At 35.4% G+C, this 18,834-nt stretch overlaps 1 protein-coding gene across 12 annotated transcripts in view; it reads right to left on the reverse strand.

Moving 5' to 3' along the window:
* Nucleotides 1-18,834, reverse strand: part of SLC8A1 (solute carrier family 8 member A1) — a 497,520-nt gene that overhangs the window by 295,715 nt on the left and 182,971 nt on the right. The window lies entirely within an intron of this gene.

The following is an 18,834-nucleotide window of genomic DNA, read 5'->3' on the forward strand; positions in this document are numbered from 1 at the left end:
AGACGCCCGCCACGAGGCATGGCTAATTTCTGTATTTTTAGTAGACACAGGGTTTCACCATGTTGGCCAGGCTGGTCTTGAACTCCTGACATCCAGTGATCTGCCAGCCTCGGCCTCCCAAAGTGCTGTGACTACAGGCGTGAGCTACCACACCTAACCCACCAGATTTCTCATGGACTGGTTCCTTATCTGTAAAAATGAGATTATTTAGTCGATGCTATCTATACTTCCTTCACTTCTTCAAACATCAGTGGTTTCTTTTTTATAGGTAGTTTTCTGTCTCCCTGCCTTTTTCCTGTGTCCATTTTTCTATTTTCATTTTATGAATTTTTAATCCTCCACCTCAGTGAAGCCTTTCCTTCCACACCGACAGGTCCTCTGTCCTGAAAGAATATCACAGCTCTGTAATTGGAGCTCCCACAGCTCTTGGTGCGCTGCATTTTGATCGCTGTGCTGCATAAACTGTCAATTTCTTTCAAAAAAGACCTCCTCTATCTTGTTTACCCTTATATCCTGGCACTTTGTGAATATTCAGTGAATATATTCTTAATATGTGACTTTCCTAACCTTTTCTTGGAAGGATCCTTCGGGTAAAGGAGATGGTTAAGAGGAGTTACACTTTGCTTTTCTGGCCAACTCTCTCTACAAGGAGTCAGCCTCCTGTTCAATCTCTTCTCAGGTGACTTTTCTGTCCTGTGGATCTTCATTGGTGACTGTATCTACTAACCAGTTTGCATTTACTCACTCACAAATGCAGGGACTCACATATAACCATGTTAGGCATCACAGAGTATATGCCATAAGTGATAAAGTCACAAATATGCTACCCCCATAACAAGTTAATAATCTTCCAGCATGCCAGAATGTGAGTTTAGCCACAAAAGCAGCCCTATATATTCTTCTACAACCTCTAGTTTCTTTTCTACCCTTTCTTCCCTATCACCCAACTCCTAACATAGTTTGAGGCATCAAATATAGTTCAATACATTTTTTGCCAAAAGTTTCTTCGGAATTGAACCAGATACACCCGATCTAAACTTATACCTTCAAAAGTCTTTAAAGTGTTCTCTGTATGCAGGTACTCAAATAATCCTCCCAGCCTTATCAACAGTTTGATAAATTAGCATAGACTGTGGATATCCTCACTGCAGCACACCTCTGCAGATTCACACAAAGGCCAATTTGGAAGCACTAAGTGAAGAGATTCTCTCCTGTTTTATTTTCTCCATTCTCCTCCAAAAACCACAGGAAATTTTGGCACTTTGGACATTCCCTTTACACAAGGGACACAGTAAAACATAATTCAACTGCTTGAATCTGGGTGAAGGGAGACAGCAATTAGGACAGCTTTGGAAAAATAAGAGTAACAAGTAGGTGGCCCAACTGGGGGAACTGAAACTACAATGACATAGCTTCTAATGAACAAGTTTCTACACAGGGAAGCATGCCTTCACATATGCAACAGTGGTAAAACAGCACGAAAGACCTGTATTTTGAAGGGGCCCCAGTTAGATATTTAAAACGCATGAGTATAGTCAAGATTTAGTCCTACAAATTTATTATCCCTTGCACTCGACTAATTCTGCTATGCTGAAAGATAGAGCATTTGAGCACATTTTAAGTATTGAATTCAAAGATATTGAAATAGAAAAAAAACTATAGCCATAAGAATCATAGAAAAATGGAAAAGAAAGATAAGAAAAACAAAATTTTTTTGATAACTGTAACTACATAGGAATGGAAAAAAGTTGTATTTATATAACATGTTTTAAGTCAGTCAATGATTATATTTAAATATTGCTTTTGACATTATTACAAATATACCAATTCAAGACAGACCTGTAAAATGCTGCTTTTTCTATAGTCATTTGTATTTTGAGACACAGAGCAAAGAATACAAGGTCCTTTTCTCAGAACAAATTTCCATGAAATAGTCACATCAGTACAGCTTCTGATATCCATGTGAAAGAACCTATTAGTTGACTAAAATATCCCTGTAAGTTCCCAATCATATTTTCTTACTAGGGTATATTCTAATTTTTTTCCTATTGGAGAAAACAGATCTGTACATTCAGGCTTCAGGAATATAGTTGGAGTCAAGAGAAAAATCAGGAATTTGTCCTGCATTATAGCCAAAAGATAATGGATTCTTAGGCTCTTTGTCAAGAACTTCCTACTTTAGAATTGTCCAGAGCAAGCTTCTGGACGGAAATAAATTTGAACCCCCAAAGATTCTTAAAGTCACATATCAGAAACATTCACACATAACACCACATCTGAGCTTCCATTTATCAAGAGCAGGTATGCAGTCATTCCTTGAGAATACTGTAATTCTTACAGCCTAACCTGCATCTACAGTCCAACCCGCAGAGCTTGCTGAATAGGAAAAGTGTTGGAGGTGGTGGCATATAATGAGGCTGGAGAGTGGAAAGGAATAAGAGCAATACAAGCTCAAGGTTTTGGAAATAATTACAGTAGAAATCATCTTGCTCAAAATATAGTGGGTCTTATGCATTCCAGTGCCACATCATCCACCATTTTCCATCTAAAACACAGAAATGGCAGTGAGAATGGAGTCATTTATGTGTGGTCCCCTTGATCCTGCTTTGCCTTCAAATTCACTACTGTCAACCAACTAACTAATCTGAAAACTTATTAGTGGTGCTACTGCATATCTGCCACCCCCGCCCTATCAAAATTGGAGTTCTGTGAGCTATTTTAAAATAAGCTAGTGAATAGGAGCAACCATGGATTAAGAGTGAGAAGAGAAAAAAGGGGGTGGGGGAGGAGAAGAAATACAGTGAAAAAGGGGACAACTTCTGAAAGCAAATACTAAAGAAAATCTATGAAATAAAAATTTATATTTTAACTTTTTAATAAATCATGGGGCAAGGGATAGAACACATGACTCTTTGAAGTTTTAGACGATAAATCTTGGAAATGGCTTGTTCGATAATTATAGTACCCCTCTGAGGGCAATGAAAGGGTGTAATGAAAAAAATCAGGCCATCAGAACACTAAATTACCCTGACTTACCAGAAATACTGGCAAAATCTTTCAGCATGACCTGCTACTGGCCAAACTAGGAGGAAAATAACATCTACTAGAGCTAGGGATCACATGGAAAATAATTTCATTTGATTTTCATTCAAAGCTTTCTAGATGATGACCAGTAAAAGAAGTTCATATATTCTATCTATAGTTTAATAATGTATATGAGTATTACAGGAAAGAAGAAAACTTTAGAGATAATCTATTTGCAAATATTTCAGGGGAAAAACAAAATTGTAAGATTTTCCTATGATGAAAATATAGTAATTATAATTATTCTTAAAATGTATTCATTTATTTTAAATTATAAAAAATATTTTACATGTATAACATGATATTTTGAAATATATATACACTATAGTTAAATCCAGCTAATTAACATATGTATTAACTCACAGTTATTTTTTGTGGTGACATGCTATTTAAACCTATCTTCCCACTCTGTGAGCTCACCTATAAGTTCTCTTCAAAATTTGGTAAGAGTACATTGCATGTCATTTTCTTATTTAAAAAGCATTTTCACATACCTTATCTTGTGATACTCAACATAGCACTCTGAGAATTATTTTCACCATTTCTCAGTAAACTAAGTTCAAGAACATATAACTAAATTAGTCATGCACATAACACCATCAAATGGGATTCAAAATGGGATTTTTTGACCCTAAGAATGTGCCCTTTCTATAATACTGCAATACAGCTGCAAGCTTGATAAATGATTTTGAACAATAATTAATTTTTTTAGATTGGATTTGATTTTGGGGCCAGCCTAGAGTTGTCTGGCACTAACACTGTCATATGAAATAAATGATTAGGTAAGATAATGCCATTAGGAACTTTCAAAAATAGGTATTATTTATGGCTCTGAAAATAATTTCAAAGAGCATTTTAAGAAGAGTTTTGAACAATAATAGTTATTATTCAAATGCAGGCACATTTCAAAGGTAACTGATTTAAAGTTAATAGCTAGCATAACACTTTGCGCACAGAATACACTCAGTAAATATTAGCAAAAAACTTTAAAGTACTTCTATAGATAAGCACTGGTAAGGATTTCTAACAACCAGTCTCATCAGAAAATTACACATGCACATTAGGAATGTAAATTCAGGCAGATTCTCTTTAAATAGTTTGTGAAAGTTATTATAAGCCTTGCCATGTCTATACATTTTGGTCTATTTATTCCAACTTGAGAATTTAGCCTAAAGAACTAATCTAAAATGTGAGCCAAGATTTTTTGCTTTCTCGAAAATGTTTACTATGATATTATTTATGTATAAACATTTGTCTTTTTTAAAAAACCTGAAAAAAAAACAAAAACAATGTCAAAACAAAAACCAACAATAGGGGCTTCATTAAAGAAATTGTATTCATTTAATGAAATAATATTTAGATATTAAGACTTTAAAGAATTTTATTCATATAATGAATACTTCTAACGCAAACCTTCACAAAAAGGCAAGAGTAAAACAAAGATTATACCTGTACATACTAAAATGTAAAAAGTAGCCATCTCTGGCTTTTGAAATTACAATTTTCTCCTCGTCTTTTAAAACTGTCTTATATTGGGTATCCTATTTTTATACAGACATCTAAGTTATTTTATCATCAACAACTCAACAGCCAAAATTGAATTTTTACCATGTGTCAGGCATAATTCTAACCTTTTTGTATATACTATGTAATTTACTTTTCATAAATACCATTGATATAGAACAATTTATCTTGTTTTTATATGTGGAACCAGGCAGAGGGATATTAAATAACTAGCCCGATATTACCTTCCAAATAAATATTTGAGTTGGGTCTTGAGCCAAATGGTCTGATTCCAGAACTCATGTTCTTCATGGCATTGCTATACTCTTCATATTAGACAGGCTGCTTAGCGATATGTCAGAATATATTAATGTCATGGAGAAAGTGATTTCGCGCAATTGTGACCATGTCTATAAAATGTTATAACCTTTTTGGTGAGATGGCCTGATGGTGTATTAAGTGTACTTACCTCACATATGACTAGTTTTCGTAAATGTGTTACTTCTCCTTCCTGAGAATAGAAAAGCTCTTTTACATAGAGGGATATTACATCTATTTTGTAATCATATATTTACAGCCATTTATGGTATATTAGGCACTGGATTAAAAGCTGGAAATAACTAGCAAGTTATAGCATTCACTGCCATAAATTTAACACTACCTTGGAGGAGGTATGCGGTTTTAATTGAAACAGATTCTTCACTATGGGAATGGAAGCACTACCTTAAGAGCAAAGAGATTCAGATGTTTCGTTGCTAGAATATGCTTCATAGGCACTACTGACCGTTTAGATCAAAGACAGTACAGGTAATGTTATTGACTTCAGAAATTCCTGCTAAACTCACTGGCTAATATTATGTCCACAAAACCACAGCTGCTAAAATTGCAAAGGCATGAGTCAGTCTTGATAATAATTTAGAGTATTATCATGATAAGCTCAACTAGGAAGACACCAACCTAATTTTACTATAGATGAAAACTATTGATGGATATTTTGGGTATTATTGGCTTCATCTAAATGTCCTCTGAAATGTTGGAGTGTAATTTAGGTATTTTTTTCTGGTTATCATTGCTGACTTTTCAAATGATCTGTTTAAGAATCTTTATAAGCAGAGCCCTTTTTTCTTAATAAAGATAAAGGAGAAATTCAGAAGTTAATAACATCGGTCTGCTTTACATGCTATACTTGTTTTCCCTCCAAATTATACGAAAATCTTATTTCAAATGCAAGTGAAAACATTCATGTCCTGTAGCTTGAGACCTTACTACATATAATATCATTACACAGCATGATACAAATTAATGTCCTTTAAGAGGGAGCTCAAAGGCATACAAAGGTATAATACATGCCAAGAAGTTTCATTTAAATTTCCTTTGTTCATAAGGCAAATTTTTGTATTTACTAATCCATGGATAAATACAAGTATAACACAAATACATAGAAAAAGCAGCATTATATTCTCTTACACTATGGGTTGACCTGTTACAAGCACACAATGATGTGTCACACTAGGTGTGCATGTAGTAAAACAGATGGATTTGCCAACCAACAGTTAAGAAAATTAATTTGTTGAGCATCAGATTTCATATTAATGAAAAAAGAAAATTTGTAAGAATTATGTAAGAGAAATAACCTAACATTTAATGGCACTATAATAGCATGAACTATCAGGTTATAGAAATAATCTAGATATTAGGTTATAGAATTAACCTAACATTTAATCGCACCATAATAGCATGAAAATTTAGAAACAGAAAGTCAATACCTTGGTTTCTCTAACATAAACATATGGCTCATGCGATTCAAGCATTTTATAAAATGAAACATGAATCAAAGTCGTTACAGAACAACTAGTGAGTGAAACTGTATTATTTGCTGTCTCTTATTTTCAGTGTTGATTTTGTTAGAAAACAGTATCTTATCTTAAGACCAAAACTCTGAGAACTGTTGAGATTCTGACCACTAAGACAACTAGACCATGGGGGAAGCAAACATCTGTTTACATCTGCAGCCACATATGAGGTCCCTCATGAGACTTAGCAAAAAGGTGTGTTTTAATGTGACAGCGTGTCTGCTGTGTCCCTAGCACATTGGGACCAGTACACAGTGTTATTTGTACATCTGCTGAGTAACATTGAATGTGTGGATAACTAAAGCTCTCAGTAATTATTTCACTTAAGAATATTTTGAAGCTTAATTCTGATTCTGTACTTGCATGACTGATTTTTCCTTGTGCTAAATTCTTCGTTCTTGCCTTGATTGATCTTTCAGTGTCTATCACTTTATTAATTAAAATATTAAATTCTTTAAGTCATGTTTAAATGAGGATGTGTTTTAGTCTCTTGGAGGTTTATTCATTGCTCAGGTACTTTCTCAATAACTATTCTCCTGTTTAAAATCAGCGAATATGATTTATTTGCCATACATTTATGATAGGTCAATATATTTATTATGGAAACATATAGCTAACTTGATTTGAATTAAACTGGCTTAGCCTAAAGATCAATATTGTTCTGTTCCTACAAAATCACCTTGAAAAAATACTACTGGTTAAATAAAGAGGACAATGGTGCATATTTATAAGACAACAGGTAGCAACTGGAGAAAACTCTTTGCAGTTGGCAATATTGGGAAACAAGCACACAGACAGATGTATGTCATCTGGCTACCAAAGAGCATGAAATATATGGCTCAGAAATTCATTGTAAAAAGGAACGAAAGCGTATTTAAGGACAAGACTGAGGACTATTCATGGAATGCATGAAGAAGGCTGATGAGGATAGCCTATAAGGCTCAGTAACTCAGAAGTGCACCAACTATTTCTCCAGGCTTGAAAAACCAAGTCTAAAAGTAAGATAAGGTAAGACAAGGTCAGGAAGTCTCAGGGCTGGAGAGGTGGTGATGTTGCTGAATAATTGCTTTTTAAAACTGGAGGGGACTTCAGAGATTCTCTCATTGAAAAAGAAAAATCAGACATAATTGGTAACAGTTTTGACTGCTGCAGAGTTAACACTTTACTCACAGTCCTACATATCTACTTCACCTGTAACTACAATTTTCATGAAGACATAGAATAAAAATCAATTTTCTGATCCATATGGGGAGAAAAAAAAAAAAAAAGAAAACTGCCAATGTGGTGTGACTAGCAAACCAATGGAGTTATGGCTTAAGCATAATGGATTACCTCTTCCACTGCCACTTATCTAATTACTTTCCCGTCTCCATTCCAGCAGGCATGTTTACTAGCCAAGCTGTATTACAAAAAAGGATAGGATGTGGGTAGGCAAAGCAAACAAACAGAAACATCAAATGCAAAGTCTTTCATTTCAGAGGACTATTGCTCTCATATTCCACATATCTCCAAAGAAAAGCAATCTCAACTGGGCGCGGCCTGTAATCCCAGCACTTTGGGAGGCTGAGACGGGTGGGTCACCTGAGGTCAGAGTTCAAGACAAAGGATGCGTCACACCTGAGGTCAGGAGTCCAAGACCAGGGTGGCCAACGTGGTGAAACCCCATCTCTACTAAAAGCACAAAAAACAAAAAAAAAATTTAGCTGGGTGTGGTGACAGGTGCCTGTAATCCCAGCTACTTGGGAAGCTGAGGCAGGAGAATTGCTTGAACTCAGGAGGCAGAGGTTGCAGTGAGCTGAGATTGCACCACTGCACTCAAGTCTGGGTGACAGAGCGAGCAAGACTCTGTCTTTAAAAAAAAAAAAATAATTAAAAAAAAAAAAAAAAAAAAAAAAGCAACCTCTCCACTTTTCTGAGACAGCAAGCACAGAGATGTTCAAATTAGGTTGACTGTGCCATACTTCTTAATTATGTATCTGCATAATCATTAATGGTGCCCTCTTTTACTCACAAAAGTGCTCTGATTTGGACAATAAGTATATTGTTATCCTAAATACATTGTGATAGGAATGCCAACTTATATAAGACACTAAAACAAATTTGACAAAATTCACTTTAGTAGATCATCTATTTAACATATATAATTCTACAAGTTTATAACCTACCAACACTTGCTAAGAAACAAGGATTTAAGCTATTTTTATATATTTGTTGTCTTTCAAAATGTTTCTTTTTGGCAAATAACTATATTTTAAAAAGTAAGGCATAGACTAATTTAGAAAACCAAAAAATATATAATTTCTTTATACTTTACTCTAAATCTTATTCAGTGTTGTATCATTTTTTAAAAAAATTTTGCTTTCTCTCAGGACAGCAAACATTTTTGAGATGGAAGAAAACCCATAGATCGTTTACTTCAATGCCTTAATTTTACTATCAAGAACACTGAAGAGTTCGGAGAAATGAAATGACTCACCCAAGGCTGCTGGTCTAGGTAGCGACCAATTAACCAGACCAGTAGCCTAATGAGACAAGTTGGTTCTGGAACTCCTGATTCCTAAATACTTGTTTCCTTCTGCATTTCATTCTGTCTCCTGGATTATATTCTCTATTTTATTAGGTTGGTGCGAAAGTAATTGCTAGTTTTAATTCAAAAGTAATGACAAAACCAGCAACTACTTTTGCACCAACCTAATAGAAGCCTCCTATCAGGAAGAACTTCATCAAAATCTAGCTTTGCCCTAAGCATCACGTTTTCCCACTGGAAAAGGGTAGATAAAAAAGCAAAGCGCCAAAAATAAAAATGATAATTTACCAACCTTTCTCTCAGGAGGCAAAGTACAGAGGTCTCTGCAAATGAGCAAATGTCTTAGGCTACTGATATTTGATTGCTTTTTGAAGATTATGCAGAGTTCTCCTATCTCTCAGTCTTGTGATTGTCTTCAGTATGACCAATTGTTATTTTTATTTATTTTTTATTTTAGGTTTGGGGTACATATGCAGGTTTGTTATATAGGTAAACTGCATGTCATGGGAGTTCGGTGTACAGATTATTTTATCACCCAGGTGATACTATAGGCATAGTACCAAATAGGTATTTTTTTCTGATCCTCTCCCTAATATCAAAGAAGAACAAGAACTTTGGGAAGGCTGGCCTATGAGACATCATTGGGAATTGTAAACTAATGTAAGAAAAACATAATCAAGACATGTTTCTTAATATTCAACTTAACACTTTATTTTATTGGCTCTCAAAGCAAGTGTTAGGATTAGTTTTGCTGAAGAATTTGAAGTTTTTGTTTGTTTCTTTTGTTTCGTTTTTGTTTTTCTGAGACAAGGTCTCGCTCTGTCACCCAGGCTGGAGTGCAGTGGTGTGATCACAGTTCACTGCAACCTCAACCTCCTCAGCTCAAGTGATCTTCCCACCTCAGCCTCCTTAGTAGCTGGACCACAGGCATGAGTCACAGAGACAGAATGAAGATTTAAACCTAGGCTAGTATGGCCCTAAAGCGTGTGCCTTTGGTCATTATGTTATCAGCAAAAATAGCTTTTGGATGGCAATGTGTCCACAACAAACATCTACCATTCACTTTTATTCCATGTTCAGGTTTAGGAAGCAACATGTTTAAAATGAAGATAGCTGGAGTCAAGCACACGATAGCTTGGATGGAAAAAATATATATATATATATATAAAAAAATAAATACACACACACACACACACACAAGGTAAATGCACAGACTCATAAAACAGTAAGCTGGAAAACTTCAGGGCCAAAGACCTAGATCTACTTCAAAATGTCTCAAGTGCTTCATATGCAAGAATTGACCATAGAATTAATAACCAAATAATAAAAAACAGATCAATCTAAGAGAATATAGTTTACAATAGCTACAGAAGTCATGAGATATTGGGAAAGATGTTCCTTCCCTAAAATAATTCGAACCTATCAAGGACACGTAAGTTATCCAAAGAAATAACAACCGCAGGATAGTTTAGCTCTAGATATTGTCAGATAAATATCTGGACTTAATATTCTTTACATTAATTTGTTTTATGTTTACTTCTACATTTACATATTCATATTAATGTTTATATTATTACATTATATTAATATTATTCCATTTTACTAGACCATGTGTAGGTCAGATAAATTACTTGCTAGAACATATCAGCTTATAGCATCCCAGAAACCACCCACATAGGGTTCTTTTTTGCATAATAACAACAGCTCAGAAAGACTGGCACATCTAATCTTTTGTCTTTTCTCGGTAATCTCTCTGGCCTCCTTCAACACCATGTCAGGATATTCTGAGCTACCAGGCCACCTGAGCCTAAGACCCCAAAAGCACTGAGCCCAGCTCATCAGATTCCTGGCTAAGTAGTTTCAATGTATGTAGTAGCCTCATTTGTTTATGCTTAATAAACTCATACCATTTAGAGAAAGGACTCAGATGTAACGTATGCTTCCCCTAGTAATGCACAGGATTAAGAAGCAAAGTAGAAGACAAAACTCTCTCCCTACTTCAAATTTTTCTGAGTTCATTACTGCTATGAAAAATGAATCAGATTTGAGTTGTTCCTAATCTCTGCTCTTCTGGTCTCCATCAGAGAAGGCAGCCAAACTGTGATAGGAGCCATCTGGGATGGGGACAGGAGACGAGAGAGAGCCCTGTAGTTTTCTTCTGGGGAAAAGCAGGCACAGGGGGTGGGTTGCTCCTGGAGCAGACAGCAACAACACTGACAGCTCATCATTTATTCTCAGCCTAAACACCAGTGGTAAGAGCCCCATCAGGTGGCATTGACAGAAGGAGGCCAACGCAGGCACAGAGAAGCTTTAGGGGTGACTAAACATACACACTGTTGTATAACTGAACACTTGTACGTCCATCTCCTCTAGTAAATCTTGAGGTTTTCTATAGCAGAGGCTATGTCTTAGGTACCACTGTTGTCCCAGCAACTTGCAAGGGGCTTGGCATGGGATTGATGCTCATAGAATATTTGCTGGAAGCAGGAATCAACGAATAGGGCCCAGCCCTTCTGGATTCCACAGGCTACTTCTGGCTCCTCAAACACGCTCAGGCACATACACTTGATTTCAAGGACAAAGTTGCTGTCTATTTTTAATAAAGAAGCAGCTTGAGTGAATCCCATTTCTATTTCCTTACTCTCATACTGTCTTCTGTTTGCGTGAGCAAGAGTATGGACTAATTCCAGGCTTCAGTTCATTTTAGGCATAGCTGAAATCTAATCAGGGCTGTATATTCTGTCTCTGTCCCTCCGTCTGCCTCCTTTCTTCCCCCCTCCTTCTTACTCACCCTGCCTCCACCTCCTTCTCTGCCTCCCTCCATCTTTGCCTCTCTCTCTCTCTTTCTCTCTCTCTCTCTCAGGTGATATACAAATCCCAGGAACACAGATACATGGAACTGAAGAGCACATTTTTAAAAACTGTGTCAAGTTAAGATTGTAATGGTTAGTGTGCAAGAAGGAAAGTTGTCCTTGTAACGTTAGGATTTTTCTTTTTCTTTAATTGTGCCCTAAGAATTAAAATCTATGCGAATAGGACTTAATTTTGCATTCCCACTTTTTCCTTAATAATTGTGTGTGTGTAAGACAAATGTTCTTTGTTGAAAGCTAACAGTGGCAGCCTTCTTTTAAAGGTTATAATTACATTTAAAAACATATTGCTATCAGGCTTACTCCAAATAGACAAATAATTTGCCTGCCAAAGGTAAAAAATTAAAATAAAACCACCTTGTTCAAAACCAAATTCGTTATAGAAACACCTGAACATTGATTTTGTATAAAGTTTATGCAAGATATAACTGGATATTCGTGTCATTTTAGGTAGAATTTTTTGTTTGTTCTTGTCCTCCAGAGAGAATTTAATTCAGAAATAAGAATAACTTGGAATTGGGCATTTAAAAAATATATCTAAAAATTCTATGTGCTGCAGAGGTTGGAATTCTAAGTTTTTATGAGATGAACTGCCATGCAGGTCACTTATTCTAGGAAAGTCTCCTAATAAATAATTCTTACTGTTAACCACCTCCAGGGTCACGGAATATAATGTTTTAACCTCTTATTAGTGCTGACACAAGGTAACGGCATCCACTGATACTAATTCTTTGTTGTCATTAATTTAGATTGTCTGGTAACACATTAAAAAAAAAAAAGACCAAGAAATTCATATTTCAATTATGAAGAAAAGCTGCATTCATTATTCAGCCATATAAGGAAGTTAAATGCTACAGCGCCAAAGCAGGCAATAACAGAAAACTAGGAATAAAGAAGTTTCTTTTGAAAAACTAGGAACAGTTATACCTGATGTAAATGACGAGTTGATGGGTGCAGCACACCAACATGGCACAAGTATACATATGTAACAAACCTGCACGTTGTGCACATGTACCCTACAACTTAAAGTATAATAATAATAAATAAATTTAAAAAAAAAAAAGAAAAACTAGGAACAAAGGGAAATAAATATTGTGTGACAAAAAACAAACCAAACCCAACAATAACTAGGTAGGTCAGCTACACGGAGGGACTACAACATTTAGCATTCCCTTGCCTCTCAAACTCAGCTATTCATGGTCTTCTAGGTTAATGGAGAGTGGGGCACGGGGTGCAACGTGGTGAATACACGTTCTAGAATCCCAGAAAAGATAAATGACTGCTCTAGTTTCTCATCTTCTGAGCAGCATGAGCCTGTGTTGAGGTTAGTGTCATTGCACCACAGCCTGAAACATACTCCTCCCTGTGTATGGAAGTCATTCAAAGGAAGAAACAGCCCTGAATAAGACTCTACGGGCATTACAGTCAAGCAGTCCTGCTCAATTCTAGATCCACCCTTTATTAGCTGTGTGACCCAGAGAAAGTTAAATCTCTAAGCTTCAATTTTTTCATCTGTAAAATGGGTATAACAAGAGTAGCTATTTGATATAGTTGTAAAGATTAAGTCATACAGATACTTTAAGAATAGCAGGAAACTTGTTTAATAAATCTTAGTGCCATCACCATCATCACCACTACCACTACCACCACCACCACCACCACCACCATCAGCATCACCATCACTACCACCTCCAACATACCCAGAACCACCACCATTCCAACCACAACCATCGCCACCACCATTACCACCATATCCAAAATCACCATCGCCAACAACACTATGACCATCTTCCTCATTTTACAGGTGAGAAAGTTGACTCAGAACCTAAGTAACTGGCTGAAAGGCACAATGCTAGTAGGGGACAGAGACAGAGCTCAATTTTCCAAGTTGAGTGATCCCCCTAAGCCCATCTTTATCTCAGGAAATCTGTCATGGAAAAATGGTGTGGCCTTGGTTTCAAGGGTCACCACAAGGCTTCAGAATACCTAGGATCCCAGATATCTCATATGTAAGCATAGAAAAGCAAAAATAAGATAAAATAAACTGTATCTGGGAAATATCTTAGGGTATTTTATTAATATGTGAATTGCTAAGTATACTGCAACACCCAGTTGCTCTGTTGTCATGAGCACCAGCCTGAAAGGTGAAGGACTCACGTTCTGCTTTTCGTTCTTACCTTCATATCTTCAACTGTCACCAAAGAACACAATGCCTATTCCCATATTTAGCCCTGTGGAGACACTGTAGGAAAGAAATAAATGGTCATCTACAGCACCAAGTCCTCAGGAGAAAGGCAGGAAATGAAAAAGAATTGTTTATTTAGCCTGGCTGTATAGTGAAACAGCTGTATAAGTCTGTGAAAAGAAAGGGCCCTGGCTTGGCTCAGCCTTTGGCAAATAGATGGGTTTTATATAGGCAGTGTGTCAAGCCAGGAGAGGAAGCAATGGAAGAGATTTCCTATAATTCTTTCCATATTGTTAATTGCTGCTTTCCCTCCCAGGGCCTTCTGGACTTCCCACTAGAAATCCAGGGCAGGAACTGCAAGGCACTGTGGGAAGACAGCAACTTGAGTCCTGCCTGCCTACTCAGCACCTTCCATTGGGACCCTCAGCGGGCTCACCCAAGGCAGTTACGAAGATTATCTCAAATGCCACTTGCCCACAGTACATTCAGCTATCTTCTCACCCTTTCCTGCCACTGGCCCAGAGCCATTTAACTCTACTGTTGCAAGGCTAACCTTCTGAGTTTCATGGCATTTATATTGTAATAAGGGACTAATCGATGTTCTGCCCCAAACAATAAATCTCCAATAGTCAGATTTCAGCCATGAAGGGAATATGATGAAGATATTTTATACGAAAACCTCAGTTAGTTACCATGATATTATGATGTTGCCTATAGGCAATTTTCCACATCTCTGCTTTGTTAGCTGACAGAGAAGCAAAATAACAACAAATAACCTCTTGTATGTCTTAGACCCTCAAGGTTGCTCTACTCAAAAGAATTAAGTATGCTTAAATCTCCTTCCCTTGGTTAATGGTATCCTAAGGAAAGTAAAGCAAAGAAAACCTCTTCCCATTTCACAACTTAGTGTAAAATCCACTCAGATTTTACAAGATGATGGCAGAGTAATAACTCTGAGAAAATGGCGTGACAGTAGATAATTGTCAATGGCTAAGGACTCCTCAAAATCTGCTCAATGGCCATAGGATTAAAGTAAAGCAGAACCATTCCTAGAAACCCAAGGACTAGTTAACACAGAGAAAAATAAAGTACTAACAATATTTTACTACAAATCTATTAAATTCTCTTTAGGACCTTCAAGAAGCAAAGTAGTATGGAAAAACAAGCACATAAGCTTTTATTTCAAATAGAAAAGGGTTCAAATCCTAGATCCATAATTTATTGGCACTTTGAAGAAATTACTTAATCTCTCTAAGTTTCAATTTTTCCTCTGCAAGGTCACTTACTTCATTAGGTCATTATAATATCACATGTATAAAAAACATTTGAGAAAGTGCTTGGAAAATAGTACAGTAATACCATTAGTCTTCTAAATTTTGTTTCTACACATTCCACAAACAAAAAGGGTTCTACAAACAATAATCCTTTAAAAGATGTACTCAGATTGATTTAAATACCCTCATAATGATTTAAAATCCCGTTATACAAAATGTACTTTCACTTAGCCTTTCATTAATTTTGATAATGGTCCTGTCTATTGAAACTGCCCATACTCTTAGATTTACCAAGGTTTGATTCCATCTTACAATGCACATCCCATTTTTCTTTTAAATTACGCTTTTTTCCTCCAAAGGCAAATGAAAATATTTTGTCTAAAATCAAGGCTTTCTATAGTTTTCAAAACGTCTTTGAAATGATATTTCTCCTTATCAGAATATGCACCATCTCATTACCTCCCATTTTAGAGTATAAGGAGCATATTTTTTCTATTTCCTTTATAATTCTTAGCCCACTACTGGCCACAAATCCGTAGCTTATTAAATATGTGCAGATTAACTGATATATAAATTCTCCTCTGCCTCTAATCCAGTAAAGCAATCAGCCTTCTATGTAATGGCCTTGAATGATGACTAAGAAAAGAGCCCGTAATTTAAACACTTCAATATGGCTGAACTATGAAATCTCAATTGCTAAGACAAAATTCCTTTACATAATGATACTATAACCCCAAGCTTTAATTAGTGCTGGAAAAATAAGATTATAACAGCAAATGTGGCTATCTGGTTGCCTCGGTAAACAACCTTTCTGCACATAATCGATTTAGGCTCCTGCAGTACTAAATTCAGACTCATAAATGGTTTTGGCTCTTATCTTATTTTTATAATAGCTGTGCATTCAGAAAACATGCATTTATAAAAACTTGTAGCTACAATTTAGGTTTGCAGATGATACTATATGTGATTTGGCTCTAAAAAGAGATAAATATTCTGGTCTGAAAAGATAATCCACTAAAGAAGAAATCCATTCAAATGCTAAAGTTATTCCATACAAATTTCTTACATTAGCACATTACCTGGGAAAATTCTATGTCAATATGACAGTATGCTTTAAAGGTAGCAGATAAAATTCTACTGCTATAAAGTAAAGCTTGAATATGTTGGACTTAAATTAGTATGTCTTAACAGCCTTTCTTATCTTGTGATATTTTTTCTAATATTTTTCATCATTTCTGATTTCTCCACACAATTATTCTTCTGTTCTGATCCTTTCAAGTTTTTTTAATATCTTCATTTCATCTTGTTTACATCTGGCTGTCTTAATGTATTTCATTTTACTCTCAGAATTGAATTGCCATCTCATAAGGCTAAGTCTATAGAGAATTCCATAGAATTCTCTAGAACAAGAATTCTATAGAACAAGAAAAGAACACAGGTCCCATAAATAGCAAAAATAAAATATTTATTTTCCCTGGAATATGATAATAATTCTGTAGAACCCATATGATACTGAAATTTTATTTCCTTTCTAGTCTTTTTTCCAAAAAGAGTAAAATGTGATATAAATATTGAGCATCAGACAGCTATATTTGTTGAGATGTCTTATACATACTATTTCCTAAAGTTAATGAAGTTAAAACTACACTTAAAAATATAATAGTTGTTAAAACAAAATTAAGTTTGGGTAGGCCCGTTGTTTAATATATTATACTATGACTAGGAACCTCTGCTAAACTGATATTCTAAGGAGTATATTAGGTAAATATTCTAATTTACATACTCTGATTTTTCAACTCTGTATTTTAAATATACAATACTAAATGCTCAAAATCTTTTGAGTTTTCTTCCAAAAATAATATTATCACTGGACTATAACTAAGTAATTAAATTTGATTTGTATCTACATTAGTTAATTAGCCTTAACATTTTTCCAAAACAGTTAAGCTAATGTTAGACTTGAAATACCAAACAATATTTTGTAATACTTATTACCATTAAACTAGAACCATTAAAGAACAATCATTAACAGCACTTCAAATTTGTGGATATTACCTACCACACCACAAATCAAATTAGCATATTCTTCATTTATTTTTTATTAGCTGTTAACATTAGACAGAATTCCCTGTTGTAAGTCAAAATTGGTTGGCATTGGTTTAGTATGTGTCATTGACTGAGTTTATAAAAAAAAGCATGTGCTAGCTGTTAATTATATCTATTTAATGGGATTTTGCTTTGTAATTTTAAAATGTTTTGCTGAGAATATATTTTATTAGAAATTACAAGCATCACTTATCACTTATCAAGCTAAAATAATTCAACTTATTTATGTGAAACTTATGAATAAATATGTATAGACATTTTTATATTATAAATTTAAATGATGATTTCTACACTAAAAACAAGATCAAAGATTAGGAATCTATCTTGTTTTTGGAATCGAACAATCACTAACACTATACTGCCTCTTATTTTCCATCCTTGATCAGATTGGAACTTATTTCTACCTTGGTTAGGGGCTTCTTAAAATTAGCCTTTAAATTTAGGCTTTTCCAGGAATCTCTTTATGGTGCTCTGGAAATAATCATAAAGTCTGGCTTTGTGCACAATTTTAAACCAACAAAATTTTTTTTCAAAGTACTTAATAAAACTTAGTGGTGCCATCAGCCTTGTTTAAGTACTGTAGGTTTTGAAGGAGGACATCTTTCAAGATTATGTAATTTGATGAGATATAAATTCATTCTTCAAGATAAATTGGGTTTAGTCTCCATAGCCTGGCTCCATTGCACGGTGACAAACTCTTTCACTTGGATCCGACTGTATGGAAATAAGACGACTGCCAAAGGAAAAATGATTCATTAAAAAATAATGTTTTCTAAGCTGCTAACAGGGCACCACAACTCCATTTGACCCAGCAATCACATTACTGGGTATATACCCAAAGTAATATAAATATAAATCATTCTTATTATTTATTTATTTATTTATTTATTTATTTATTTATTTTGAGACAGTCTCGCTCTGTCACCCAGGCTGGAGTGCTGTGGTGCGATCTCGGCTCACTGCAAGCTCCGCCTCCCGGGTTCACGCCATTCTCCTGCCTCAGCCTCCCGAGCAGCTGGGACTACAGGCACCCGCCACCGCGCCCAGCTAATTTTCTGCATTTTTAGTAGAGACGGGGTTTCACCGTGGTCTCGATCTCCTGACCTTGTGATCCGCCCGCCTTGGCCTCCCAAAGTGCTGGGATCACAGGCGTGAGCCACCGCGCCCGGCCAATCATTCTTATTATAAAGACACATGCACTTGTATGTTTATTGCAGCACTATTCCCAATAGCAAAGACATGGAATCAAAATATCTTTGATAATACATTTTTCTAGAAAGCTTGTGTTTGAATCCTGGTGCTTAATTTAAGGTTAAGTCCCAGTCAAACAAATTTGTACAATCAATAGGCCTATTTAGCATCTACAAAGCTTATCAGTAAAAAAACTCTATGAAGTCAAGATGAAATCTCTTCAAAATTAAAAATATATAAA

Source organism: Chlorocebus sabaeus, chromosome 14, assembly GCF_047675955.1.
Source record: "Chlorocebus sabaeus isolate Y175 chromosome 14, mChlSab1.0.hap1, whole genome shotgun sequence".
Classification (NCBI taxonomy): domain Eukaryota; kingdom Metazoa; phylum Chordata; class Mammalia; order Primates; family Cercopithecidae; genus Chlorocebus; species Chlorocebus sabaeus.